Source organism: Sturnus vulgaris, chromosome 1 (assembly GCF_052056855.1).
Source record: "Sturnus vulgaris isolate bStuVul1 chromosome 1, bStuVul1.hap1, whole genome shotgun sequence".
In the NCBI taxonomy this organism is placed as follows: Eukaryota; Metazoa; Chordata; class Aves; order Passeriformes; family Sturnidae; genus Sturnus; species Sturnus vulgaris.
In genome coordinates, this window is record NC_142243.1 from 89,301,400 (window position 1) to 89,328,381 (window position 26,982).

At 36.3% G+C, this 26,982-nt stretch overlaps 1 long non-coding RNA gene across 1 annotated transcript in view; it reads right to left on the reverse strand.

The window, feature by feature from the left end:
- The window catches only part of LOC148225346 (uncharacterized), a 140,683-nt gene that overhangs the window by 21,500 nt on the left and 92,201 nt on the right, over positions 1–26,982 (reverse strand). The window contains exon 4 of the long non-coding RNA XR_015806047.1: positions 1,400–1,521. This is a non-coding gene — a long non-coding RNA (uncharacterized LOC148225346). The remainder of the gene's footprint in view (positions 1–1,399; positions 1,522–26,982) is intronic.

The window sequence follows — 26,982 nt, forward strand, 5'->3', positions numbered from 1 at the left end:
TTTCTGAACATATTTATTCTAAGCTTTCTACAAGCTAAACTCTTGAGAAGAGCTCAGCTGGGAGGAGAAAATATTAGTGATTTTATGAGAATTTCAGCTTGAAATTAAACTTTTAATTCTGTTTCAAGTAACTTCAATATTGTTTGAAAACTTTCAAAAAGAAAATTCATTTTTTATTTTAAAAAATTAATTAATTTTAAAAGTTTAAGACTGACTGCTTTAAAAGGGAGATTTTAAGGGCTTTTGTTGTCTAAATCTCTTCATGAATCAGGTTTCAGTGGGACTTGGTATCAAATGTTTTTTAAAAAAATGAAAAAAATGTAATATTTCTCAAATTTTATATGTTTTTGGCCTATCATACAATTATTTTAGAAGACAAAGCAGTAAAACAGTAGAACTCTAGACTCATTCTCTTAGGAACAGAAGATATACATACATTTTGTTTAAAAACAGATGCACTTTCTTGAGATAAAATAAAAAAAGGTTGTTCATCAATTTGAATGTTTCACAACTTTTATTACAGAAACTACACTTACTCTATAGATGAAAATGTAGAAGAGGCATCTTGCATGGTCTCTGGACTCTGAATGATCCATTAAATAAGTCCTTTTATTCTCTTGACAAAGGGAGAGGATACAAACTTTGACAATGTGCTTCAGTCTCAACCCCAGCAGTTTTCTGACCTGCTTCAGAAGCTTAGGAGTGGTCACCCAGAACGTTGTGTCTCCCAAGACATCAGCCTAGGGGCAAGCCCAGGCTGGCAGCTCACCATAGCTACTTGCTGAGGAAAGAGCAGCAGATCTGGACCTACCCATCATGCCAGCAAGCTGCCTGTGCGAAAATGCAAGGGCAGCTGGAGCACCTCGTCATTCCTGAATGCAATTATCATGATCTGAGTGCAGTCTGATGCAGGGAGCATGTAGATATGAGGTGGGAAATACTCCAATACTCTAAGTGATAATTTCTGGTTTATTTTGATGAAACTCAAACACATGTGAGTCACTGAAAAATGTTTTTTTTCTCATCCAAAAGTTGTTTTTTTGAGAAGTGATTTTCCATGGGAAAAGGTCCAGTCTTTGTTTCTGTGGAGCTTGACAGGAAGCACTCATAGCCTAGCTTTGCAAAATCTGCTAAAACCATTTGGTCGAATATTAATCTCTTTCAAAATGTGACATTATATTATATCAACCAGAAAATTATTCTGGTTCAAATGCCATTTCAATAAAATACCTTTTCTTTCAGCTCAACTCAAGCTTAAGATTCATGGAACTTAAGCAAGTCCTCACCAACAGCAACATAGCTGAACACACTGCTGAGTAATTGTTTAATTTGAAACATGCAGCTTAATGCTTCAGGTATTAAGAATAAAGATTATTCATTTATTTCTTCCCCTGCTTACCCACAGTCAGGGCAGGAGGTTAGCAGAAGATTAGCAGCCAGACTGACCAGAAATATTTTCTCTCAGTATTTCTCCTCTTGTCTATTTTGAAGAATGTTCCTGCAACTTCCCAGAAGCTCGCTCTGCGCAAGAGAACACAGTGAAGAATAAATGCTGCCAAAAGAAAGAAAAACTGAAAGAAACAACTCCAGATCTTTGCAGCATTGCCTGTATATTGCAACTGTATGTCTTTGTTCCCTTTCTAGTAAAAGTGCAGATGATTCCTCTGAAAATGCTGTCTGGGATGTGGCCATTGAATGAGAAGGAGGTTGAAAGGACAGGATGAGGGAGCCCTGCAAGCCAGCCAGCCAAATGTCTTCTTTCAGTGCATAGCTCCCTCTTGGCTCTCAATGCCTGGTTTATTAGATTGAAATCTTCTTGAGAGAGAAAGGTTTCTGCAAAACTTTGCTCCAAAGATCAATCATAAACTTCTGAAAAGCATACCTGGACATTTATTAGGAATAAAAGAGAAGATAGGGGTGAAGGGAAAGCAATAGAGAGTCAGGTATGAGAAGGCATGATGTAGGGACAGGAGTAGAAATAAAAAAAATGACAGGAATTCAGCTGCAAAGGAAAAGGAGACTAAATAAAAAGGCACTTGCAGAGAATAATAAAGAAGCTTATAATTATTACATCATTTTCCTTCTCTGAACATTAAAGTGAATGCTCAGCTCTGTTTTCTTTTACTGTCACAAAGTGCTATGAAAAGCATCAGCAAGGTATAATTCACATAGCAGAGAGGAAAGTGTAGGAATCCTGTGCGTATGGGTACAGACAAGTGCAGACAGCTGTATGCTGGTTTCTTGTGAAGCCAGGTTTAATGCAGAAGCTCTAAAGCCAAAGGATATATTGCCCATAGGATAACCCTGTACTTAGGACAATGTGGCTTCTAGGCCAGGTCAGAGGATGGGAGCACAACTGTCTGTCCTGTTTATAGAGGTAACACATCAACGTGAGCAAGAGCTGGGGACCCTCACTCTTGTGTCACACAGGGCTGCACTCTCTCTCCCCACCACCTCTTCCATAGGAACTCATAGCCAAGGGATGACTTGCAAATACTTTAGTTCGAGTCACAGAGGTCTGCACATGCCACTTGGAAAGTCAAAATGGTCACAGGAGATGTTCCTTTCCACGGGAAAAAAGCATCTACTAGAGAGACTCATATAGAAGAATTAAGTTTTCTAATTTGTTTCAACATAAATCTTGTTATCAATAAATACGGAAGACAATATGCATCCACGTATATTTTAGTATATGTTTTAGTTATTATTTTGCTCATTAAAAAAAAATAAAAAAAAAGAAGGAAAAACTCTAGGCAATTGTATTAAACAAGCAGTACTGCTTAGCTACATGAAAGGTAAGATTGTAAAACCAGCTGCTCAGGGTAAGGAAAAGCTACAATGAAGATTACCAGTGCTCCTTCTACACATCTGTATTGGAATTAATTCCATAATCACACAGCATTTTTTGACAAGACTCCTGCCTTATTCAGTGCACAGCATGAATGTAGCTCACTGAATGGGTAACATCAATATTTCAAATATAGGGAGCTTTCAATATTCGAGTGATTGATTCCAAATACTTAAAAATTGGTTTGGTTTGCATACAAATTGATCCTGAATTAGGCAATGGTCATGTCCATGATGAAAACACTTCAGTTAAATGACACATGGAGAAAGCTTAATTGATACTTTATGGTTTCTCAGCAGATGTCTATATTCACATGAAATTAATGTAAAAGAATTTGCTAAAAAGATGTAGGTATTGTATCTGAATAAATCATTTGCATTTGTTCGAATGAAGTTACATGCAGTAGGAGGTGCTGGTTATACCAGAAAGCGATAAACATAACTTTATTCTTGTCTCTCTTTTTCATATTGTGCATTAAAATCAATCTGGAATGGGATTGATTTCCTCTATATTATGTCAGTGTCATGCTGATGCAACTCTCTTAATTTCAGTCTTTTACCACCTAACTGCCTGTTATAGCAGTAAAAGCCAGTCTACACACATATATACTGTAGTTATTTTCCTACAATTTCTTTTTATATAAAGAATAAAATCATATGAGAATTCTTTAGGCTAAGAGTTTGAATTTTAAGTAAAATGAGGCACAGCTGAAACAAACAGAAAAAGTGGAAGAGTGAAATTTCATATGTGAGTCCTAATATGATTATGAGTGCCAGTTCATTTTCCCTCTCTTACAATCTGAGTATGCCTTTACTGCATGTCCTTGCAATGCATTCTCTCTTTGTAACCCTGTTCTCTCCATTTATGAAAGTCATCACGATGCTATGAAGAACATGATGCAGAAAAATAAATGCAGATTTGATATCGGTGTGTGAAATACCATGCTGCCAGCTCTTTTTATCCTTTCTGCAATTTGATCCAAATGCTGTGACTACATTATTGTGGTTAAGATTAATGGGTAAAATATTTTCCCACAAGAAACCACCACTTTTCTCCACTTAATTACCAGATGTTAAAAAAGAACAAGTAGTTATTCTTCTGTGTACTCACCTGTGCCTTTTAGCTAATTACAGACAACTGCTAAGCGATTTCACGCAGCTTTTGCGTGTTAAAAATGATGTGTCTCGATAACACAGTCTAGCATGATGTCATACACTGATAGTCACAATGTGGGCATTATGTCAGTATGCCTCTTCTAATGGGGACTTTGTCTAACAGGTAGAATATGTATTGTTTTACAGTCTCTTGCTCCTTGACACTTTCATATGCATGGCTGGGAACAGACGAGAGACCCAAAATCCCAAACAACATAATAGATTATATAACTCAGATGCCTCTTAAACTATCAGGATAGGTCTATAATTTTTAAAGGTTTGACAGAGTTAAACTTTTTATTAGAACAGGAACCTTTCAAATGCATGGATTGAGGAACATCAAAACTTCTATACTATACTGGAAAAAGGGGAATCTTTATGGCATTTCTTCACTGTTAAAGCAGCACAAATGAGTCATGACAAGTTTAAGCATTGTATTCACTTTGTAGAGATATAAAGGATTGATAAAACTGCAGATGGGAGAGTGGGACTATTGGCATTTTAAAGGGAAATTATTTTCATCCATTGAAGATGTGGAAAGGAGAGTCTCAAAGATGCTCAGCTGATTACTTTCTTGGGATTAAAGAGCAAACATTCAGTGTCAGTTTGCCACCTATCCTACAGTCCCTACAATTTTAGCAATATGTTTGAAGCTATTATTTTGTGCTTGATAGGTTTCTTCTCCCAGTCTAGCAGACACAGTATCAATAGGTCAAAGTCTTTGAATTGAATTAGCTAGCCACGCACTCCTACTGATGTCTAATAGAACAAACTTCTAATTTTTTATTCATCTTTCGTGTTATGAATCCAAACCCAAAATTACAACTTCATTAAGGACTTATGAAGTAAGAGCTGCAAATCTTTCATAAACTACTTATAGATTTCGCAGATAGAAAAGAACTGTGGTAGACACTATAAGTCAATACAGTCTTCATTTCAATTTGTGTTTATGGAAATGTCACAGAAAGTCTTAAAATCTATGCAGGGATTAATGATTTTAATTTTACTTTGTTTTTTAGTTCTATGATTGCAAATATTTTGTTGAAGTTAATACTGCAAGTGTGCTATTGTAATTGTAACACTATTGCACTTGTGATGAGCACTATATATGGCAGATCTTCATGTTTCATAGTTTTCTGCAGTAGCCTTCCTACACATACCTATAATAGTGTCAACAATAGTAAAATCTCATGATTTAGTTTTTTTAATTTATCGTGATGATCTATGCCTATGTTTACAGTGACAAATCCTGTAACATACTAGGATCAGAAAAGAGCCAGTGCTGAGAGCACAATATCCATACCATGCGTGCTTTGGCATTTAGTTTGGGGATTGCTCTAGTGCGATTCCATGGATCGATTACTAGCAGAAGTGACCATGCTTCAGGTACGGTTTCATCAAAAATTAATCTAACACCTTTCCATCATATGAACCAAAAATTAAATAAATTGGGGTGATCAGGGGAAAGCTTCTAATACAGTTAATTTTAAAACAGAAAGTGAAGTCAGTAGAAGTTGTTGTCATCAGTATTTTACAAAGTATGTAAAAATGCATAAACCAGCATGATTTCCACTAAAATAACAGAAATCACACAACTGTAAGCCTTTCATTTGCAATTAAATTGATCGCAAATTCAAATATTCTCTCTGTCTTTTCTTAAAATTTTTTCATATGTTGAAAAAAATTGGGAAAAGCTTGTTCATGGGATTTCCCTGTTGAAAAACAGTAACAAAAATAAACAAATAAAAATTGATAGCTTGACTTTCTGAAATTTAATAAATTTTGAATGATATATTGATAAGAAACATATTTATTTCCACAAAAATTACTTCTCATTTTATTTTTTTGCTTTTAAAATAAGCACACATATAGAGATTGACAAGCATTGTTCCTAATTCCCTTAAGGGTAGTACTTCCTGTTACTTCATACAAAACAAGGGTTTTGGTTGCTGTAAATTTAGAAGTGGAAATGTATATACTTGAATTGGGACTTCCCATGTCCACCATGAATTCAAAAGTTGGTGAAAAGGATTAATTCCTCCTTGACATGTGAGTGACATGCACGTTTTCCTGGGAGGTTTCCTAGAAAATTAAATGCTCCCATTACTTAAAAAAGTCAGCATGTTTTTTGCTGGTATTATGTGTTAAACTCGATCCAAATTTTCTAACTGGATTAACTGATGTAAAGTGCCTTTCTTGCCAATAAACCTTTCAATAATCTACTCACTGTCATGTCAGGTAAGTTTTTCCCTTTGCCTCTTCAACTTTTTTTAAATTGAATCACTGACATTTGTATTCCAGTAATATATAATTCCTGCCACGCAGACAGGGCCCCTCAGTGCAGGCACACAGAATGAGAGACGGTCCCTGGCCTGTATGGTTTATTAATTGGCTGGATAAATGATGGGAGGTGAGACCTTGCCTAAGGTGATGAAAGAGGTCACTCATGGAGACAGCGCTGGAAGCTTTTACTCATTACACTGAACTCCAGTGTCACATTGATGGACCTCCTAACAGCATTTAAAATGCACAGTCATTCAAGCTGGGGAAACAGAAATTAAACACATTGCTTAAACACATCTCTCCCTGCCAGTATTTTTCAGTCTTTGTTTCTGTTTAATCAGAAAAAAAATATCCTTTAGGACTTACATAGCAGACAATTCTTTCTCTTCCTTCAACTAATTCCTTTATATTTGTCCTGTTCTGGCAAAACACAGAGAAAGAAGGTAAATCATTCTTCCAGCCTGTTGTATACACATACTTTGTTACAGCGGATAAAATCAAACAGCTAAGAAACAATTCCAGCATCTTATTAACAGGGCTAGAATTACCAGCAGGCAATAAGGCTCCATCATTTGTGTTTAATGGGAATTAACCTGTTCTTGGTTGCAGTGTAGCACTACTACATAGACCTCTTAAGCTTTGTTATGCTTAGTGGGATGTTGTCTTTTCACAGTTTTTCACCCACTCTATAGAAATAATACAATCATTACTCTTAACTGACATGTCTCTCAGGAAATATATTCTTGATGTCTCACATACAAGCTTTCCTAAGCTTTAAATGCTGACTTTATCTAAGGGATTTCTCAGTCTATATTAAAAATATAGATAGATTTCCCCTCCTGCTTAATTATTATTTTGTTTAAAAAATCATGAAATATGCTTCTTTCTGTCAGTCTATATGGAAACAGTGGAAGGAGATTAAAAAATTAATTCTTTCTAATCATACTCTTGCTTGTGTAAAGAGAACCTTTTGCTGACTGTATTCTGAGGCAAAATGGATTATCACAAAACATGGCATCATGCTTTGCTGGGAAAAAAATGTGTCATCTGTTTTGCTTTAATCTCATTGTGGAGTAATTGTCACAAATGTCTTCCATATAAAATTTTTCCTTATCCCATTTGGCTGACTAAGATTAAATGTCAGTGCAAGGGCACCTAAGTAAAGCAGAATAGCAGATATTTCTGTAGCTATTCGTATTGCTGTTAATGGAGTTTAACCTCAGATCAATAGAGAGAGGAAAGTGATATGAATATTGCTTTCCAGGGACTGTGAAATATCTTTAAAGCAATGCCAGATATGTTAAACTCCTAAATATCTTACTTGCTGGGTAAATGCTGATCCCTATAAACTTTTCCTAAAATACCAAAACTATGGATAAAATACACCTGTTTAACAATCTTTGGCAATGTTCTCGGTACCATGAAGGATCTTGTCCTCCACCTAGCAGAGCAAAAATTTTACTTAATATAACAGCATTTCTACAGTGAATGTTATATTCTGCTACTCTTTGTCTTAGGACAGCAACAAGAGCAGAAAATTATGATGAGATTACAAATAATGAAATTAATAAATCCTTATTTTAAGGTTGTAAAATGGGTTTGAACTCCTTCATTCCTAGAATTACAAAAAAAGGTAACAGAAAAATGCTTCACAATTAACCAAAATAAGAACTATGTCTTGAGATTTATCATATTTCTACTTATCTTCTATTCATGATGCACATTGGATTCTTGTAAGTCACTACACTGTACAAATACATTTCTGTCAGATTATTGAAATTAACTTGTCTGGTCTGGAGAAAATTTGTTTGTTTCAGGTCACCTCCTTTTGTCTGTCTAAATGAGACAGAAATCTAGATTTGCTGTCTAACACTGAGACTGGCATTCACCCTATAGCTAAACTTGTTAAATGAGTTTGTAAAAGAATAAATGATGTTGCTTGTGGGAAGCAGAATGTGTTTCCATCCTCTCCTATCTTGTCATTCCTGAATTCTGGATTTCCTGTTTAGTTCTGAGAGTCAATCTGTAGATTTAGAAATAAAGAGTGAATAATATCTGCTGTGTGGATGAAAAAAGTTCCTTTTCTTTTCTTTTCTTTTCTTTTCTTTTCTTTTCTTTTCTTTTCTTTTCTTTTCTTTTCTTTTCTTTTCTTTTCTTTTCTTTTCTTTTCTTTTCTTTTCTTTTCTTTTCTTTTCTTTTCTTCTCTTTTCTTTTCTTTTCTTTTCTTTTCTTTTCTTTTCTTTTCTTTTCTTTTCTTTTCTTTTCTTTTCTTTTTCTTTTCCTTTTTCTTTTCTTTTATCTTTTTTTCCCTTCCCTTCCTTTCCCCCTCCCCCTTCCCCTCCCCCACCTCCTTCACTTTCCCTTCCCCTTCCCTCTTTCTCCTTTCTCCTTCCCCCTTCCACCTTCTTCCTTTCCACCTTTTCCTTTTCCTTTTCCTTTTCCTTTTCCTTTTCCTTTTCCTTTTCCTTTTCCTTTTTCCTTTTCCCTTTTCCCTTTTCCCTTTTCTTTTCCTTGCCCTGCCTTGCCTTTGCCTTTTGCCTTTTCTTTCTTGACAGTTATAAACCAAGGTAATTATAGTTCACTATTCAGACATAAAACATGGTTTCATTTCAAGTCTTAAATATTATTTAAACTGCAAGATTCCCTTATGTGTAGGCACTGAGTGACTCATTCAAAACTGAATAGATTTTAAAATAAAACTAGAAATTCATTTTGCAAGAATGTCTTAATAGAAAATCAGTCTGAATAATAATTTGATGCATAGAAAGGATTTTACCCATCCAAAAAAATAATTCATTGCCTTAGTGCTTTCAAATGCCAATAGAGGTTAAATTTAGTTTAAAAAGTTGTTAAATGACTCAGACACTCTTTAAAAATTTCCATTTTTTTCTATTTCTACACTGATTTCCCAAAGAATTCACCATCTTTTTGGGAAAAAAAAAAAGGTTTATGGACAGTGTTATTTTTCTTGATTTCCACTTGCTCTGCCAGGAGGTTCCATTCCTTGTGACCCCAGTCCTGTGTCCAGGTGAACTATTTAGCTCTAAAGTCACTTATGACAGCAGAGGGTGACTAAACAGCAGCAATGGATTATCTCCCTAGCAACAGCAGTACAACACTCATGGAAGTATCCAGGGAGCTGGTGATAAACAGGCAAAACAGAATTATCTCTGAATTAATGGCATTTGAGCAGATACAAGTGGAAAACAGAATGACTTCAGTGTACTCAGGCAGGAAGCCCATAGCATAGGAAACATGTAGCTCTTCTCAGAAGCTCAGACAAAAAGGTTTTGACTTCTGCCTCCCATGACAGCAACCTACAGAGACCAGGTTATGCCCAGCCCTTCTCTCATCCAAAACATTCAAACCTTAAGTTTGGATTGCCTAACTGAAGAATTATGGCACCGAAAGAGTTAACCAGGCTACTCAGCCTGGTTAACAGATCTACTCAACAGATTTCTTTCCCGTAGAAGAAAGAAATTTTCTACAGTAAAGATTTTTTCCTTTGAAGGGAGCTGCAAAGGCCTTTGCAAGAAATAAGGCCTTTGCAGCTTAACTTCTACTTTAAGTGTGGAGCAAGTTTCCTTGATTTTGTCTTCTCTGATACCATACACGTGGGGGGATGTAGGTGTATGTACACATCATGTTCAAAGGAAAATCCAGCCTGCTCTCTATACACTGGATAGGAGTGAAAAAAAGTTCAACACATCTTTTGATACAATACTGAGAAGTGTTCAACTACTACAATGAAAAATGCAGTAAAAGAATGAGGATAGGGTATGAAGGGGTCTCAGACAGCTTTCCCACCTGACAAGTTTGCTTGCTCTTAATGACCCCAGAATACCATCTACGCTGAAGCATATGGGAAAAGAGCAGCAGAGTGTTTTGGCACATAGGTGGGAGAAGGCTCTGTCACACAAAGTGTTGCACAACCTGAGATTCTTTCCTTTCTGTAGAGCAGGAACAAAGAATTATGAGTCTAGCTTGTATGTTTTAATAGACTGGAACTCATGGGCTTCCTGCCAAAGGGTTATGTGCTGCTGTTTGGCCCTTGGTTTCAAACACAGAAATGGCCATCTTTCAATAGTAGAAGTTTCTAAGCTAAAGAAAGTGTAGCCGGCAGAAGGGAGAAAAGAAATTGTGAATAAAACATGGAAATAACAGTTGTGATACAATCTTCTTCTTAGCAGAGCATTTAGCTTGAGGTGGGTTTTCTGTTCACTTTTTTTCAGTTTTAATTCTGCCAGGGATTTCTATAGAAGATTGTTTTCAAAATGAGGTATTATTCCACTACTGTGCACATTTAGATGCATTTGCCACGCAGCTTTTGAAGGATTCTAAGACCATGTTATGAGAAAAAAATGTAAGCAATTGTACATGGAAAAATCTGACAGTAAGGTCAAGGGAGCCACAAAGGAGTTGACATTTGCTGATTAAGCTCTTGCTACAGCATGAAACACGATGACCAAGAAAAGCATACAGCATTTAAGGATTTTGTCATATTTTTTACATCAAGAGTGTACTTTTATGAGTGCTAAAGAATGGAAATGAATTTTAATGCTTATCAGCCACTTAGGCTATCTTATATGAAACCAGATTTGGCAACTCCTCCTGCAGCTGTTGCAAACAAGTCCAGCCAATCATCAGTACTTGTGTGTTTCATTCATCCCTCTGTAAGAGAAATAGAGAAGCAATAAACTGAGAACATTTGGAAATTCAGTTTTAACAAAGTGGATGATTTTCTTTGCAGAGCCAAGTCTTTTAGTTTGTTGTTGTTGGGTTTTTATAATAATTTCACCAGCGGAATTGGATTGAGATTGCTGCTTTCACAACTACAGAAAGAAAAACAAAACTGTTTTCTAAGCTTCTAACAAAACCCCTGAGCTTCACCAATGTCTTCAAGTTGAGAAAAAGTGTGTGTACAGCCCATTTTGAGTTTTGCAGCCAATGCTGTCAAAACCACACCTGTGTGTTTTCATCCCATGTGATCTGGTGGCATGCTGTTAACTCCAAGAGCCACATCAGGTAGCAGGAGTATCATCTGATATATAACTACTTATTTCCACCAGTATGCCAGCAATTCATGGGGTACTCTAAAATATTGTAATGTAGATAACAATATTTTTATTAGTTAAAAGAATTATAATAATGGTTTCCTTAGCAAATTTTCTAACTTTCACTAAACATTTGATAAAATCCAGCATTTTGTTTCATTGAATTGTTAGCTGTTTCTACATGAAAGATGTGTAGGAAACTTTCATTCTGGTAATCAATAGTTGACATGCTCTTTAGCTGCCACTGATGATGACACAGGTTTCAGGATAAAGATGATTAACTAGTAGCAATTAACTCATCAGATACATGAGAGTCTCCATGGTCATCTGCACAGTACTTTCAAGTATGTGTACTCTTGATAATTCCTCTGCTTGTAGTTACTCAGGCAGACTTAGTCAGAGGCTTAAATACTTCCAAAGCTAACCTAGAGTCAATTGCCATAAGTCTGAAATAAATTCTTTAAAAATACCAGAATGTCAATATGACCTGTCTAAATTTTTGGCATTTTGATTATTTTGCCTAAACTCTGTCTTGACAGCTGCTGGTGTTCTTCCAGAAAGGAAGTAGCTTTTGATTTTATTTTGTCTTGATGAGGTTTGGTTTGGTTTGGTTTGGTTTGGTTTGGTTTGGTTTGGTTTGGTTTGGTTTGGTCTGGTTTGGTTTGGTTTGGTTTTCTAGGAGATTGGGCTGAAGGCCACATACATGTTTCTCAGGTCCTGAGTATTATATTATTTGGGCAAAAGTAGATAATGATACATACATCCCAAAAGTATGCAAAATGCTGACATTTCTTTTCCTCAGAGACAATACTATCCAGTCTCGAATGACCAGTCCCTTATGCATTCTACTTCCTGGTCACATTTTCAAAAAAAGATGGAATACAGTATGTTGCAACTTATTTGTAATAAGTTTTTAGTTGCCTTTAGTTAATTTTTCTTTTTTAGTCGTACAGTTTCCATTCTCTGTTATAGCTCCAAACATCAGAATTCATACATTTCACCAATTAGAGCTCTAAATTTCATATAACAGTGTCATAGGATGCATTCTTATCCATCTTTGAGTGTACACACATGACTTAGAGGGGATGTAGAGGCATTTTTTGTAAGGAAATATCAGTTAGAACCACATGAGAGTAACAGTGCAACACCAGGCACCACTGATTAATTGATTTTGGAATGAAGATGATGTCTTACAGAATCTAGATAGCTGTGAGATCAAAGTAAATTCTCTCAGCTTCAGTGATTTTGTATTTCTGAATGTTTTAGTTTTGTTTTTTTTCCTGAAGCAGTGATTTCGCCAATTTTCTAACATATCTATTTTTGTAATTGAAAAATTGTGATACTTTATTGTTTCTTCTTCACTTTAGATGACAAAATAAAACAAAAAGATAAGAAAATTTAAGCATTTTGAAGCACATGGTCTATTTGTTATGGTACATAAAGGAAAAACATAAAGGAATACCAAGATGCAGAAGAAATAGTGCAAAGCAAAGAAACTGTGATAAGTAAGAACACCACTCAATTTTGCCTTTTTTTTTTTTTTCCATCTGAATCCTTTCTTGTTGCCCTAGCTGTATTTGATAGTCAAATGGCATCTTCCACCTCTGATGAATCCAGAAAACATCAGCATATGCTGTGCCCATTATGCTGTACTGACTGACCTATTTGGTCTCGAATTCAAGTTTTGGCTAAGGCCTGCATTTCTGCTCTGTCACTTGTGAGGGATGCACATTTGTTCTCCTGCCTTTCCACAATCATAAATCTACAGCCTGCAGTAAACTCTGTTCCTGTGCTGCTATGATACCATGGTATGTATCACCACTGTCTTGCTTGTTTCCAGTAATATTCCAAAGATAGAAGATGAATAAGTACATCAGAATAAAGCTCTAATATTCCATATATATGCTGTCCTAGTCCCATTTGTTTCCACTAGTTCCCCTAGTTTGTTCCCCTAGTCCATCATTGTGTTTCCACTTATTCCCAAAACAGCAAAGATCTTGGACACATTGCTGACAAATGCAGTGGATAGCATAAAGATACAATTCTGAGCAGTCTGCTCAAACCTTTACACGGACTGGGAGCTGGTTTGTTACTGCAAGCTAATGTAAAATACAAATGCCATGGAGTTACCAGTGTCCTGCTTTCCCTTACACTGGCTCTGCTGCTCACCTGGCCATATCCTTACTTCAGAAAGATTCCAGGCCTTGCATATCTTTAACTAAAGGAGAAAGAGTCCATGTTCTCTTGATGATTTGTATATCTGCCTAAAAGCACTATTACATTTCTGAGAAGATGATCATTTGCCCTGAGTTGGTAAGCCAACCTGCAGGGCTGACTCTGCAGCTGTCATAACTCTGAAATCAAGTGCATTGCATTGAGTTACCTGGTGGAGCAGTTAATGTGTGGAGTGTGCTAATGACTCTTCTCAGATTCTCATATTCATATCTCTTGTAAATATTCTACATGACATCCAATCTTCCCTACTTGTTTTCAGCAACGTGTGTGTGTGTGTGTCTGTGTGTTGTGAAAAATACTGGTCCAGGCCTCTGTTTTTGCATTTAAGCTCACCAGATCTCACCAACAGCTGTGAATGTACAGATCTAGGTATAAATCATTCATACAAGTGGGAAATTATAGGACCTGTCTTCGAGATTGTGGTACAGCTCTCCCTGTTTTCTGTTTTGACTTAAGAAAAGGCAAAATGTTTGCCATGAGAGGAAAGGAAGCAGATAGAGGTGTGCTGTAGCCCTTTTGTTAAACAAACAAACAAAACAAAGAAAGCTTTAATTATACATTTAAAGAGAAGGTGTCTGCAAAGAGAAGAATAGTATTTATTTTCAATTTTTGCCTACGTATTGAGTCTAATTGGGATACCTCAGGAGTGGAGATTAATGGAAGTCACTAAGTGCTGTGTTGCTCAAAACCATAGGCCAGGAAAGCCTGCCTGTCTTAGTAAGACATTAAACACCTTTTAAAATTAGAATTTTATTTAACCTTGGAGTCAAATTTCTCATGAAAATGTTGCAATCTTTAAGAAGTTTCTATGAAAATGGTGTTCTATGCAATGCATTAGACATGGATGACTGTTTTGCCCTTCTTTTGCTTTTACTAAAACTAAGCTGACTTAAAATGTGAGAAGCCTTTCTTGCATCACTTCCCAGCAAAAGTTCGAACCATTTCTCTATCTTCAGCCTGGGAAGCACCACCAAGAGAAAATCTCTTGACTGTGAAGAAAATCCTGTACTCTGAGAACTGGAAAATTGCTCAGCATTCACAAGATTTCCTGGTGGCATCATCAGCCATGAGCCATGCTGAAAGTGATCTACCTGCCCTTTCTACACTCCTGAAAGGCTCTTGGCTTCTCTGGGAGCCCTGGGATGCCAAAACCCTGGTAGAGGAGTGAGCTTACAATAAGGGCTGCAGGAAAAGCAGGTTGGTTACTGGTTTGGTGTGGAGAAAGTGTCAGAACACACTAGATTTTATAAATAGCTTTAAATTTGAAAGAGAAGCTGGTAAAATAAAGGGTTTTATTCAAGGCTAACAATGAGTCCATTACAGACACTGATGATTTGAATTTGTTTTGACTAGATTTGTCAGAATCTGCACCTGCAAATCTTTCTTCATCTTTAGATAGTCAGGTAGTTCTTGCCATATATTTCATTACACATTCATCTACTTCACTTTCTTTTCCTGTAGGCAACTTGTTTTAGTTTCAGCTTGTTTGCTTGCTTCTCTGAGAGCAGCAGCAGTGCTTTCAAGGGTATCCCTTGAACAATACCTGTCACTGTATGAAAAAAGTTAAGGTCTTCTCTGTATTGCACATCTAGTTCCCATCCTTTTTTGACATTGCTAAACAGTTTCTTCCAATGATGATGTATCGTTGAAATTCATTAACATACTTCTGCAACATAAATTTCTTTTTATTGTGAAAGCTAAAGAGTATTTAATATGAAAAAGCATTTGAAAAGCCTTCTCAGGAAATCTGTCTACAAAGTATTCAAAACATTTTCCTCATTGTGAAATACTCTGCTCTGAGTTGATGACTACAGTATTAGTACTGGGAAACAGAAATTAAAGCATTGCTCACAAAATTTATATTTTTTCTCTTTTCTCTTTTTTTTTTTTCTTTTCTCTTGTCTCCTTTTCTTTTCTTTTCTTTTCTTTTCTTTTCTCTTTTCATTAAAGAGGGCACAGGGTCAGATTTTAAAAATTTAGTTTTTAATTTTGTCTTACTTCTATCCTTCCAGTTTGTGTGGAAGAGAAATTAAGACATGAGAAAAGATTCTTCAGAATCTTCCTTTAAGGAATTTAGGATAAAAACTGTGTTCTACAGTGAATTCATACCGTGCATAACACAATAGAGATAATTAGTTGAGACCTCCAGGTGCTTTTGTGTTATAAACACTCATCTACTCAGCAAACTAATTTAGTCTCTTCCATGGACTGTGGATGCCTCTTGTATAGACATGTAGAGCATAATGAGAACATTATTCCATAAATGTTACACTATGCTACAGTTTTAAGGAAAGATGAAGAGGGATTTTCAGTGCATTTCTAGAGCAGAAGGAAATTTCCTTCCTTAGCAGTGTCTGTCTCTTTCCTACAGTATTGACTAGGAAACATCATTTCAGCTGTATTGAAGATTCCCGAGTACTTCCATTTCCTAACCTTCTATGCATATATCTGGTGGACACAGGGGTGACAATGACATGTATATTAAACAAAAGACAAGTGACCTGTTTAAATTTCCTCCAGTGTGACTCTTGAGTAAATTCATAAAGGCTGTTCAGTTTATGTAGGAGAGAGACGGAAATAACTGCCTGAAAATACTGTGATAATGGAAAAACTAATTAAAAAAATGTTAGAACTGAATTTAAATAAAATAATTCCATTTAGGATACAAAATTAGCTATACTTACATTTTCAAATACTGTAAGCTAGTAAGGACAGATGTGAAGGGCAAGGAAGTTGGTGCTGGGGATCCTGCACTATATGTATTTCAGGACATTTTTACTTCAGACCAGCTCTGGACTGTTTGCATAGACTAAATTCCCTCTTGCAGATGGAGTGTGTTTGTTTTGCTGCTAAAGACCATATTCCAGGTCTTCCAAATTCCTTCATGCAAAAGAAATACAATGTGTTTTGAGACCAATCTGTGATGCAAACCAAAAGATAGCACAGGGACCAGATGAAGATATTCTTAGATCAGCAGATGATGCCAATTAAAACCCTAGGCAGGTATATCAAAACTGATTGCATTCAATTTAATATGCAAGTTGTGCTGTTAATTATTATTTTAGTAATATTGTATGAGTTTTATGGGGTTACATGGCAAGGTTTTGGTACCAGAGGGACTGCAGGATGACCTCCATGGGAGGAGGTTATGGGCTACCCTGTGACAGGCGCAGCAATATCTGGCTCCACAATGGACCTAATTGAAATTGGCAGGAAATTGAATTAATTTTTCACATATGGAATCTGTTTGGCCCATTAAGGTAATTCGTAATTCCTGTCTTTTTCTTGGCCTGTGAGTTTTCTTATCTTTTTCTCCCTCTGTCCTCCCCCGAGAAGGAGGAGTGAGTGAGCAGCTGGGTGTGTATTTGACTCTTTGCAAAGGCTAGCATACCACAATTATATATAATTATTCTGTTTCATTTGCATTGGGTAAAATGCAGAGAAAAACAGTAGAGAAGAAGAAATAAAAGGTAGACAGTTCTCTCCATGAAGGGCTTATATTTTAACAGATATGTTTCAATAGAGTTTATATTTCAATAGATATGCTAAAGATGTGTCATCCTAAAGAAGGATCACCTTAGTCAATAGACAGTCAAAGTGAAGGAGTGTTTTACTCTGACATTTCAAAATTGAAGTTACAAGTAGGCCTCTTGAGGTGGCAGCCAGGAAAGAAACTTATTGGTATACATATGTAGTGACATTATGGCATATATATGTAGCTTAAATATGAAGTCATGTATATTAACTCTTTCATTCTAACATGAAGAAGCTGCTCTCCTTGGAAAGTTCTTTAGATTTCTGAGTCATCTCCTCCTTAGCAGTAGTACAGATGTGACTAGTACCTTGCCAGGTGGTTTCTCCTCCAAACAAATACCTGCAGTCCTGCTTAATGCCACTGTCCTTCATCTCCTGCTCCTCTCCTCAGCTAATTCAGCTTCTACCACCTTTAGAGATCTTTTGTTTGCCAGGGACCACTCGAGCTTTATAGAACTGGGCAGCTTTGTTGGGCACTAAAGAAACCACAGTTGCTAAAAATCTTGAGGGTAGGAAAGAAACATCTTCCCAGAGCTGGTCAGGATAAAGATGGGGAGGATACAGGTCTTCCAAAGTTGGAAACACAGGAATCCTACCTTGAGAGCCCAACCTATCTCACCATACATGTGTTCCAGGAGTCTTTATTTGTTGAGACATCAAGGAAGACCTGGATCTTCAAAAGATGTCTTTAGGGAGAGAAACATAGCTGAGTGCTGGAGCTTCAGAGTCAGCGTCTACTTTGTGCACCAAGGTTGGTGCAGGAGGGTCAGATAAGAAATTCATGCTGAATACTGTTCTGAAGATGGTAGTCGAAAACCTGGGTCCTTTGGAGCCGTCAAGCCAGATTTTTTCCATGGATCAAGAATGCAGATCAGGTGATTTCACTGAATCTGTTCGTAGGAAAAGATTTCTAGTGAATGTCCACAGAGCTGCCAAATGGTCAGGATCACTTTGAGTTACTTCAGTGCACTTACTGGAAGATTTCTCGGGGATGCAGCCACCCTCAGGCCACACTGAACAAATGACAATGCATTTGACATTCCCTGTGTAGGAAGAGCACATGACTGATTGCCTCCTTCTGTTACTCTGACACTGACAGTAGCTTTTTTCTTTCAAAGCTGGTGCCTTGCCAGTGATGAAAGGTAAATCAGGCTTCAGAGGCCAGTCCCATCTAAAAGAAGACTCCAGCTACATTCTGCTCATATGGGTAAATTTTCTGAAAGGCCTGTGACTGGTTAAGCAGAATTCCTTTCTCTCAGGGACACTACAGTGGTTATTGATGGCAAAACAGAGAAAGAGCAAAGAGACTTGCAGCTCTCAATGTGTCATTCAAAGCAGAGAAACAATCAGGTGCTTAAAACTGAGGACCTGCTCCACATTTCTGCAAATATCAGGCTTCCTAAGCAGCAGATTTTGTGTGCATTCCAATAGGCTGCAGCAGACAAGGCTCCTGGGGCAAGTCAGACTGGACCATATATCTGCTAGGAGAGCCTGTCAGACAGATGGAGGACATGGACTGTAGGATAGCTGGAGAGGTCAAGTTACTCCAAGTGAAGCACAGAGGGGGCACAGCTAATGAGAGCCAGAGATGGGCTAAGGCAATGCAGATGTAACTGCTTCAAGCTGCTTAGCTGGCAAAGCTGGATTTGAACTTGGCACTGCCGCTGAAGTAGCAGCATAGAAGTGGCCTACAGTGCTCTAGGGAGCTTCTGCAGCTGAACTGAAAGGGAATGGTGGGTGAGATTTGAGCAGATTTTTCTATTTTATGCCCTCTCTAGAGAATGCTCCATCATCCCTGTCAGAGCTGGTTTATGCCCGTGTTTCATAGCAATATACTAGCAAAGAAAATGCTGCTGATTGCAGCACTTGACAAGTAAGTTCTAAATACTTCCCAGGGAAGAAAATCCCCGGGTCCTTTTAGGATGTCTTCACTTGCATTTAAAGATACTCTAAGTTGAACACGATACAAAGATAGCTACTGGAACTGTTAACAGTTTCAGAAAATGCACCTAATTTGAGTTTGTTTAGCAAATTGTATGTCCTCACTCTTGGTTACAAGTATGAGAACCGTGGGCTTTAAATGGGCACACAAATAAATTCTGCTGTCTCTGGGACCTTTTTCTGGGAAATAGATTTAATTTAAGCCATCAAGGGAAAAATTCTTGTAGGAACCTCTCTTTCACAGATGGTTTGCAGCAAGCTGACAACACAATGAGCCTCTAGACACCATTTCATCTACAGGAATTCCAGGCATCCCTATATTTAGCATGTGCCTTTCAACACAGTCCCTCTCCCCTTGTCCCCTTACAAAGAGGAGGCAACCCTCAGTTAATGTCTCTGGTTTGTTTCTTCCTAGATAAAGAAAAGACCCAAAGAAAACAGAATTTAGTTTGGGAATTTTCTTGGTAATCTGCAGGAAGTTTTCTCTAACCCCCTTCCAGCCTCCCCCTCTAGCTCTGTTTGTGTATTTGGCAGCAGGTGCATGATGCTGCTCTGAGTCCTCCAGACCAGTGTCTGGTCATCTAGGGTGGGCATGGGGAGGTACTCAAGGATTTTCACTTGAGGCACCTTAGTGATCCAGAGAAGCTGACTGGGAAATGGCCTGAGCTTCCTCTGTAGTCAGACAGAGATGCTCCCAGGGAGAGCAATTCAGGTCACCTTGGTTAGGTTCTTGCTCTGAATTACCCTTTGGAGGAGCCCATCTATCTTCATTAGTTACACAGGGAATCTAGGAAGCTTATCATGCTACTGTGAGTGCTGAACTGTGGTGCCTGAAGTAAGGCATTGTGAAAACCTCCCTTCTATGTGCTCCTGGAATCTTGTGTTCCTCTGCTGAAAATATATAAGGCTCCACTTATTAAGGAAGATAATTCACAGAGAATTTTCAATCTTTTTTGTTACACTTGACTTTAAAACAAAATCACTGTCACATTTTAAAAAATGGTCTACTTAAGAAAATGAATGTATAGCTTTCCCACACACTCATGGCAATATGCAAAATCACTGCTGATAATGAGGGCATCACAGCTTCACTCCTATCATTGCCTTTCATTTTCCCATGTGTCTGAGCTCCACAGTTACTCAAGCTGTCATATATATAATTTATTAACATAGAAAGTCATTAAAATGCAATTTCTTCATCTTTTTGTTTCTTTCCTAATTGCACACTATTTAATACTGAAAGAAATTCAGCAATGGCAGGCTTGATTTTCCTTAGCTGCATAGGTGCAGGAATTTATATTTCATAGTTTCTTTATTTATTTTCTTGTTTTTATTTATGTGATCTTTGTGTATTATTTCTTTCCACTTTTAATCTATTAGCTGTTTATATCTTTTCATTCCTTAGCATGCATTAATATCGAGATTGATCTTTAGCTTAAATATTTTGAAATGTTTTCTCTGAAAAGAGAAGCATTATGTGTGATATTTCTTCAACTTTTTACAGATGCTCTAATTTAAGTGTATTTACAGTAACTCTGCTTTCTTCCTGATTTAAGTGCTAAAAACAACTGTCTTCAGGTGTCTCTGTATAATTATTGGAATTGTATCCAGTGTGAAACTCTAATGCATTAATATATAAATAGAAAAACTCATAGATTCCCATAATTCGTAGATTTTTCAAAGAATTATTTTAATTCTTCTTCCTGGTCTTTGGTCCAAAAGTTGGGGGACCTCTTTTGCTTTTCTTTGTCTTAACAGGCTTTCAAAGCTGAAAATGGATCATCTAGCAACCACTCTCAAGTCTTTACAGCTATATTTATAATAGGGCTGGCGCATCACCTTGGTGCCTCATCCATCTTCACAATTTTCTCCAAGGATGGTAAATGAGCCAGAATCATTTAAGGAACATTGTCTAGGAAAGCTTTGCACAATATTCCCTGTACTCAGCAAGATTTGTGACATTGATTTCAGTGGTCTTTGGGTCAAGATGGATCTCTTAGCTTTGAGGTTAGCACAATAATGTATTTGAGAAACATGGCTCCCTCTAGCTCAATAATTGTTTGAGAATTTTGGAATGAAAATTTTTCACAAAACATGTTGTAGCTTGATATCAGAATAAAAAAAAGTAATTAGTGAATGAGAGATGTTTAAGCAGATGCAGGAGTGATAGAGTTTTTCACTCGTGCCTGTGAAATAGTAGAAACTTAATTTCATACGTAGGCCTAAATGTCAGGCATTTTTAGGGATTCTAAGATGCTAATACTGGGTGGGCTTGCCAGGGTTAGTACAATCATCCTGGGTCGTCACCCATAGCTATTGAATTGCATGAAAGTCTTTTTGTATGGTGCTGTACAACAAGCTGGATTGCTATGATGCTGCTATACAAATGCATTGGCACATTAATAGAAAAATTCAGTCTATTGTGATGTTTGACCTAGATTTAAAATAAATGACTGTTACAATGGTGTTAGAAGTGCAAACCCAACAAATCTGTTACCATAAATACACAATGAAAACAGAGTTTATAACTGTAGAGTCTCCTCACAAAAGACAGTAGGGTAAAAATAAAAGTGTTATTTTCCGTTCATATTCCTGGTCTCAGAAAATCTTCCACCCTTGGTAGTTCCTCTGCTCTCAGTTTTATGGAACTGAAAAATATGTGCTTTATATAAAGATATGAAGATTTAGCTTTTTAGATTTTTAAAATTTTCTTTCACAAAGCCACCCACTATTCCTTTTTTTTTTTTTCTTAATACAGCCCATACTATTAGTTAGTGAGAAAATATATTTTTGTGTAATATTTTAGCAATAATAGAGTAGAAATGTGAATTTCTGAAAAGATAAAAGTCCTTCTTTCTCCATGTAATGGTATTTCCTACAAATTTATTTGTACAAAATTTGTAGTAAAAGGGGTAAAGAAAACCTATAGATTTTTCCATTATCAAAAATGAAAAATATCAGCAGTGTCTAAATACCTAGCCCTTTGGGAAAGCTCTCAGGAAAATGAATAAAAGGAAATCAAGTAGATAACAAAAAGTGTATAAGTGATTGACTTTTTATCTGGATATTGTTTAAAGGAAATAAACATAAATTATGGATCGATTTTACCTTTTTCTGTCATATTTGTTGCTCTGAGTCTTAGAAAAAGAATGGTCTCATTACATTAAACATTCATCCCATTGGAGGAGCAGTTGAAGAACACAGGTATAGTATTCATATGCAATGAAGTCAACAAGACCAAGATATTTCAATGCACTGAGGATATGGTCACAGCCTGTGTTCTGCACTATTATATAAAACACAAAATGAGGAAGTCAGAATACAGTTCATGTAGAATGTCTCAATTTTTTTTATAAATGAAAATTTTGATGACACTATAATTAACATTGTATGATATCAAGTGGGAAAACATTAGTTTATATCCAGGAGACATAACTAAAATAGATAAAATGCATAAATGCAATAGAATAAAGAATATAACACTAAGAATCCTTTACCTATATGGTCACTTGGTTTAGAGTGGCTAGATATAGTCATTGGAGAATAACATAGACAAAATTGAAATTTCATCTGATGAAGATGGTAGAACTTTCTCCAACAGCTATCCTCTACATCCATGCTATTGAGGCATGGCTAGGAAAGTGTTGAGAGCACTAATACTGAAGGCCCAAGTGATGGCTTGGGATTTTCTCCTTACTTAAGAGTTCCAATGGAGTCTAAAAACCTGCATTAATGGAGACCACAAAGAAATAGATATGCAGAATATGCCAAATGTGGCAGGTTCTGCTTTTTTCTAACTCAAACTTCAGTAGTGAACAAGTTTTCATTAGCTGTGTAACTAATAATGGGAAAATAATTCAATATCATGAACTTTTTAAAAAGCTGTGGTGGGATTCATTAAAGCCAGGGTAATGTCTTTTACTCATGACATCTGTGTGATTTGCTGGTTCTGTCTATTTTAGACAATGTTGAAAAGTCTAACAATACGTATAAACCAGAAACAATATTGTTTTGGCATTAAAGTTACTGCACAAAGAGTGATCATGATATTTGATGGGTAATTTAGCTTTGGTTATTCTTCTACCAGGATTTGTTTAGCCCGTGGAGATTCATAATGTTCCAGGAAATGTGTCTTTTCATTTTCTTAAGAAAATATACTGATGAATGCTCTGATAGATAAATGTGTGTCTTGTGTATTGTTAGCCCCAGGATGTCTTGAAGAAGATATCCATCTCAATGGACCTGCTCCTGGGAGACATATAATTAACAACGAAATATATAAATCAACCAATAAGCTCACTACTGTAAGAAAAGCTAATTTATTTTTGTTGGGTTTTTTTGAGCTTGGTTTTTAAAATGTTAATTTTTATAATAACTTTGAAAGAAAATTTCAGGTGAGATTTGTACAAAAGCTCTCTTTATGTTTTTCTTAATGATGTTATGGACCCAACTCCTCTCCTAATGCATCCTTTCAGAGTGTTGCTTTGGCAACCTTAACCAGTAAGATTATTTTTAAAATTTAATACTATTCAGTAATCTGTCAGATATATCTACAGCAAACTCAACGTCGTTGCCATCATCTTCTTACCTTCTTTGCAAACATATTCTCTCCAGCTGTCTTTCTCATTCCTTTGCAGATGAATTTGAACTTAATGTTCCTGCCCTCTGAATTGGATATACACAAATTTGGGCTGAAATTAAAAACCCCTTTATAAAGCTCAGGTGCCAGTCAGAAAGGGATCACATCTGATCAGGCAGTTGCCAGCTCACTTCTCTGTGCAGAAGGACACAAGAGCATGACATTCACATAGCACACCTTATTTTTTCATTGAAAATATATATGTGAAACTTCTAAAATTTCCTCTTGCCTTATAGTTATCCCTGTGTATCTGGACCTGTAACGCTGAAAGTGCTCTAAAAGAAGCTTGGAAGAATGGTGTCACCTGGAATAACTGCAGATTCAGGTATCTGGCACCAGTGAACCACTGGTCAGGAAAATGAAACCTTATTTTCAAAGAGTATCATCATATCTTGCAGTTTACTTGCAAAATTTTGCTAAATTCATAATTCTGATGAAGATTAAAATCAGATGTTTTCCATATAAAATTGGATATTTCTTTAACAATCTGCTGAGTTTTCTATTGCATGTGTTTTTAATCTCAAACCAAGAGTAGAATTTCTAGCAGACCTGTGTGTCATAGCTTATTGAATACTCTTTCCATGAGACATTCATGTGATATATAAATGCTTCTGCAATACCCAAAGATATCTATTTCTTTCTTGCTTCTGAGATTTTCACTCCATGACCTAGGGAAAAAAAATCAGAATTATAATTTATATTGATTAGGGTCATGAAACTTTTGAAACCTTATTTAATGTAGTTCTCTCACCTTATTAGAATACAGAAAAAAAAATGGTATTTGATGAAACATTCAGATGCCAGGAAAAATATCATCTGGAGGATTTATATCATGACAGTGTTTACTGAAACATTTGGAAATAAGAGGTTTTTTGTTAAATTGCTGCTGTTGCTGTAAGGCTCAAATGTATAGAAAGTGTTCATTCAGCAGAATGACTAAAATGACAATTTGTTAAAATAGGTTATATTTCTCTTTTGTCACCTCTTGACCATCTGGTAATTGAGATATTTACTGCACTGATGTGACTGTTGATTTGTACCACCTAAACCAACAAAATCTAACATTTTAAAGTTTTACTGGTATCTCATCAATGACAAAATATGTGGGAGAAAAAAGCAAAAGGGCAGCATTGAATGAAAGCAATGACATTATCGCAGGATACATACATAATTACACCTGGTTATTTTCCTCAAGTCAGCATAGTCACAGACTCTTTTAACAAATTTTGACTGGCTATTTTTTTCTGCAATTCAATTAGCTGAACTTCAATAACTAAACATGGAGAAAACTCAGAGGAACATAACCTCACTGTGCTAAGAAAAATCGCCATGGCCAAATAAACTTTACACAAGAGGGGCCACATGTGATGTCTCCCTTCTTTTCAGAGTAGAGAGGAACAAACTGTAGGATTTTGCCATGATCTCACACTATTTTGAAGGAAAAAAAGGGATATGTTTTAACATCTGAGTCAACTGAAAAACAAGCTATGTGTTCTTAGTCATAAGCATGCTTCAAATGACTTCAACAGACTTCATATGCTCCTTCATGCCTAAGAAAATTTGAGATCCTCAGATGAAAAAATGAATGCTATCTGTAGTTTATCCAAAGAATTATTTTTATTGAGGAAATAATTTGTGTTTTGTAAATACATATTTAAAGGATAATTGATGTGTCTGGTAAATAATATATGATATGCTAATATAATTAATTTCCACCATTCATTTCTAAATTAGCTAAATATGTATTTAACAAACTTAGTTCTGAGAAGAGCTTAATCACCCATGGGCAAAAGGAAGATTAAACTTGAAACAACAGGATACATTATGTCTTGTTGTCAAAACAAACCAAAACAAAATCCAATTTATAATTCTCCTTGCTAAAGGAACTGTCACTTTATGCCTGCACAGAAAGAATGAAAAAATCCTCGAGCTTATGAAACAACAAAAGCCAAAAGTATAAACTATAATTTTCAAGGAAAATATAAAGAAAATATAAGGAAGAATATGTCTCCTAGATCAAGCCACGAAGTATCTGGGAAAAGTGAAAAACAGGGTCACCTGCCATTAGCTTTTTGTCATAGACTGAGCAACTCTGTGTAGAACTATGCAGTATAAAGGTTCAACAGAAGCAAGAGTAGATTTCAGTGGCAAGAAGAATCTCTTCTGGGAATATTTACATTGGTGAACTTGGCTAGAAGACATACTAAGTCACTACAAAAATGTGATTTTAGGATGGAGCAGCTTGGAATGCAAAATTCGTAAAATAAGCAAAATTAAGACTAGGAAAAAAGAAGACCCGTAATATTAAAATATTTACATTTTATTATAGCATCAAGTATTACCCCTTGGGCTGCAGAAAATATGCCTGTCTTTTATCACTAATACACTTTGGATTACTTGTTGCCCTATTCACTAATTACTGCATTTACTTTGCACAAAGGCATTACATGACACAGCTGAGCCGAGCATCTCAGTGTAGAGTTGAAAATGAGAAAGAGCAAGTAGCTTAATAGTATTTCTCAAAAAAACCAAAGGAGTGGGGTTTCTTAAGGCGTGTGGATGGAGAAGAAGCAAATTGAGAGTAGCTGTAAAACAGCTCTGGATGAACACTATACACTGTTCTAACTTTCCAAGATTAGTTGTTAAGCAAGAGAGATGTCTAAGATCAGTGAAAGATGACTAAGTTAGACAACTGAAGATGAACAGGACCCAGACAGGGAGACTCAAATAATCATACAAAAACGATAAAATTTTTGAAGAAAGGAACAAAAAACTCTTCATAGAAAAAGATTTCTGCAACATCTAAAAGTGTTTAAGCACATTTATTTTTAAATTATTTTCTACTGTTCTTTCATGGAGTTATAATAAATTTGAAATGCCTTCAGACAGTCTCCCCTAAAAAGCTACTATCAGTATTGTCAGCCAAAAGTCCATCTGTTGACCAAAATAGAAGTTAACCCATAGTATCTTCCAGCACTGAGTAAATCCAGTTTAACTTAGCATTCATTCCTGTTTATGCAAAATGCAACATGCTGTAAACTGACATATAAACCAGATCTGAATGCTGTTTGCTCTTGCTTCCCAATAAATAATCCTAATAAATTAATATTCCTGTTTGTAGAGGCTAGCCATGTTAGCCTATACATTAGCACTCAGGATCCCATTCCCTTCAGGATTAAATATGGTGATCACAGATGGCATCCAAAAGTGGTGTTTGTGGTTTCAGCTCTGAGTTGGGAATGGTGGCTGTCACTCCATCACAACTCCAGATACTACCACTATGGTGAAAAAAAC